Below are 3,678 nucleotides of genomic sequence, written 5' to 3'. Positions count from 1 at the left end.
CGTCCCCTGAAGCGGATTTCCTGACCCCTCGACGGCCATTTTGAGTCCTCAGCGAAGCTGTGGCATCTGTACCCCACGAGTGACGAGGAACAGCAATACCAGGGAACCGTGCACTGATTTCGAGTGCAAACCCTAAACAACGTTCTACGAACTTGTGCTTTGGACCATCTGTAGTCCAAGTCCCTAGCAGGTCTGGTACCGAAAACCAGTGGCCTACCTCGTCCTGAGTGACCGTGGGATCCTGTGGAACTTTTCCTGCAAAGGCATCTTTGCGGTTGCTTGCCCGTTGGCTAGTGACTCACCCGAAGACTTTCTCATCGACTTCAAGGGCTCTCCTGGTTGCTCCGGGCCTGCCCTCACTTACCTTCGCTGAGTAAGTCTATCAGACCTTGCTGGTCTGCATCATCGTCAATCTTCATTCCACACAAGACTTGCAGTTGCCAAGGCTTGTTGGCTCCAATCTGGTTGCCGACACCGTCATCAGCTGCAGACGTCGTGGGACCCTTCGAATCCAGCTGCTGGTCATTGTCAATCTCTCCTGGACTTCGTGAGCGAAGAGACAAATCACCATCGACTACCTGAAATGACGCAACATCAGTGGTCATCCATCCTGGTGGCCACCGGTCACTGGCAAGTGACTTTGAACACTGTCCCTTCAATTTTCAGGTCCTCTTCAATTTCAATCCATCTTCGGATTCCAGCGGACACCTCTCCAGTCGTCACAAGCAGCAAGTCTTCAGTGATCTCCATTGAAAACAGCATCACGACCCGACACCAAAAGACACCTATGCACCCGGCTTCCCTGGGTGAGGTAACTCATGCACTCCGGTGCCCAAGTGCGTGTTGTCCCTCGAAATACTTACCCTGTAAGTGGCTTGCTTGTTGACTTCTCTGAAGTGCCCTAAAACTTTAAAATACAAACCGCGACTTACGCCTTTGAAACCAATAGGAAACCCGCGGCTGTGTTTAGACACTGCACGCGTCTCCCGTGGGCTGATTACTTACCTGCTAACACTGCAGAAGTGAAGCCCCAGCGATTCCCAAGGCTCTAGGCCTTTTCAATTTGCAAGTTGAGTTTGTTAAACCATTTTCTTAGTATATGGTCTGGTACGCCCCTAGGGCTACAGCCATATTTGTGCTTAATTTATTGAGAACTGTTGACATTTGAATGTGTATCTGGGTTCTAATCTCATAAAGAGATTAGTAGAGTGTATCTAGAAATAAATACATATATATTTGATATATATACCTGTGTGGTATCCTTTTCATTTGGTAATTCAAGAGATTATAAGGTAAAACAAGCTGCTTTACATTCCTCAGAGACTTAGCCTGAAGGCTGCTCTCCACAGCCACCACTAGGATAGCTTTCTTTAAAAGGTTGTCTTAAACCTATCTACCATAAGAGTCGAATGGACTGGTGCAAGGTGGCCACTATAACTAGTGACCAGCATATGCCAGGCCAACTTCTCACAACTATTAATTCTTGTGCACTCCTTACATGACATCATATGTCACTCTCCACTGGCTCAAGCAGACGTCTTCCAAGCAAAAGTACAATACAAATTGAAATGCAATGCATACACTTATTCTCAGTTAAAATACATTTTTACTGTTCTTAAAATTTGAGAAAATTTCGAAAAAGTACATTATTGGTAATACATAAAAAAGTTTTCTACATTTAATACATAGCAATGTCCTTCAATAAATACCTAAACAAACATAGATGCAAAACCTATTGTGACCCTACTCTCTACAGGCAATCCATATATCAAGTTTTAAACTGTGTTAGATCCCAAAGCTTCATAAAATCTATCTAGTACTTTTCAGTGGGAACATTTTTCCTTCTCATCTAAAAATCCTTTGCTGTAAGGGATTCAAAAAAATGCAGGGCGTTGATGCGTTTCGGTGGTTTATAAGCTTTAAAAGCTTCACAACCTTCCCCAGGACAGATTATGGTACCAGGTCACAAATCTTCTTGTGGTACAGGTCGTATCTATTGTGAAAAAAGGAATGTATCAGCTCCCATCCTGATATTTCAACATATTCATCAGATATAATTTTTTTTTTTTTTTAAAACAACTCGTGTATCACATATTGGAAACATTCTATGCATTATACAATTTATTTTGCAAGAAAATATTTTTTTGCTCGGAAGGTTTACATTGCATTTCAAAATGAGATTTACAAGCATCAGTCTCACTCTCCAATCATCCTAGTATTTATACATTTGATCGAACATCCATTTCTCACTCCCATACAGTATACTGCTGTAGATCCTTTTAGTTATAGCGATCTACACTTAATACTAACCGAGTGGGACATCCGTAATGTGTCCGTTTTCGGGTAAAAATTGGTCCTATCCTATATCTTAAAGTTTTGTTCCTTTTCTGAAAATATAAAGTATACCATATTTGTGGGTAACAAGGTGGCCATTATTTTAGTTAACCATTTCTTTTTATTATTCTTGCTAGATTGAATACCTTAAAGAATTGTTTATAAATCCAGACTGTATCCCTTTCTTCTTTATCTTATATCGTGCTGACACTGTCCCCGTTTGTTAATTTTGGTGGTTTCTTCGCATCCGCCGTATATTTTAATGGGTCACGTATATAGAGAAATTGCTGGAAAAAACCGGGGCATAGTGTTCAGATAAACTTATATCCTTGCCCTTAAACTTGTCATAACATAAGAGTAATTTCAGGCTTACCTCAACAAGATTTATCTTCTTTAAAATATAATGGGCGAGGGTGATGTAACCCACACTGCTTTCCTTCCCTTGCAGATTTCTGATATATCTGTCCAGGTTTTGCTCGGCAGTCTGTGGGTAGACACATAACTCTGTTTGTACCAGCTATAATCCTTATCTCCAACAAAGACACTCTCTTTATCACTGGCCATTAACGGTGTATGGATATTTCTTTTAAGGGTGCCGAATTAGTTGCTCCCTTTCATCGTTCCTCTTTACGTTTTCTTATCGTATTTCTCTATATTAATTTTACAATTCTGACTTAAGTATCTCTCTATTTTCTCAAGCCCCCTACTCCCTTTATACTAAGTTTTCTTTCAAAACTAGTCACGAATGATAAAGGGAAGCTAGCGTTCTCTTGTTTCCCTCGTGCGCCGTATCAGTGCTTACCTTATTACTTTAGCGGTATTTTTCTTCCTCCCCTCGCTTTCGGTAGAAAGAGCCCGTATCAACCGGACTTCTTTCTTTTATGACCTTATTAATGATCCATAATCCCCTGGGCGGTCAGGACCGAGCTCCGGGACGGGCGATTTCTATGTTGCCATATCTTCTATACCATCGATATTCACCGCCATCTTTAAAAGGGCTCGCGCCTTATGTATAGTTGCTGTTTAATGAGTTTGTGGTGATATACACATGGACGACTACTGCCGCCATCTTAAATAGGTGTATGCCTAATCCATGGTTGCTGGTAAATAAATTCGTACCAAAATAGATAATGGCCTTCCTGATCTCTTATTGCCAGTGGTAACGAAATCACATTAACAGAGAATAATAATTAAAATATTATATCCTTACTTTAAACTTAAGATATCCCTAACCGTGCCCCGTTTTTTCCATATGAGAGAAAAGGGGAAAAGAAAGATATGATTGTGATTAATCTCCACTGTGATAGTTTTATCCTTACATTAACCATCCTGATCTCTATTGGG

The 3,678-nt window shown here is 40.9% G+C and overlaps 1 long non-coding RNA gene across 1 annotated transcript; it reads right to left on the bottom strand.

Annotated features, from left to right (window-relative positions):
* Positions 1-2,486: 2,486 nt before the first annotated feature.
* Positions 2,487-3,269, bottom strand: LOC146862520 (uncharacterized). The gene is made up of 3 exons (XR_014978468.1): positions 3,137-3,269; positions 2,708-2,818; positions 2,487-2,621 (listed from the first exon to the last, which is right to left on the bottom strand). It is a non-coding gene; the product is annotated as an uncharacterized LOC146862520 (long non-coding RNA).
* Positions 3,270-3,678: the final 409 nt, after the last annotated feature.

The sequence above is a fragment of the Triturus cristatus genome, chromosome 2_2 (assembly GCF_964204655.1).
Source record: "Triturus cristatus chromosome 2_2, aTriCri1.1, whole genome shotgun sequence".
Taxonomy (NCBI): Eukaryota; Metazoa; Chordata; class Amphibia; order Caudata; family Salamandridae; genus Triturus; species Triturus cristatus.
Note: the sequence above shows the minus strand (reverse complement) of the source record. Positions and strands in the feature narration are given on the sequence as shown.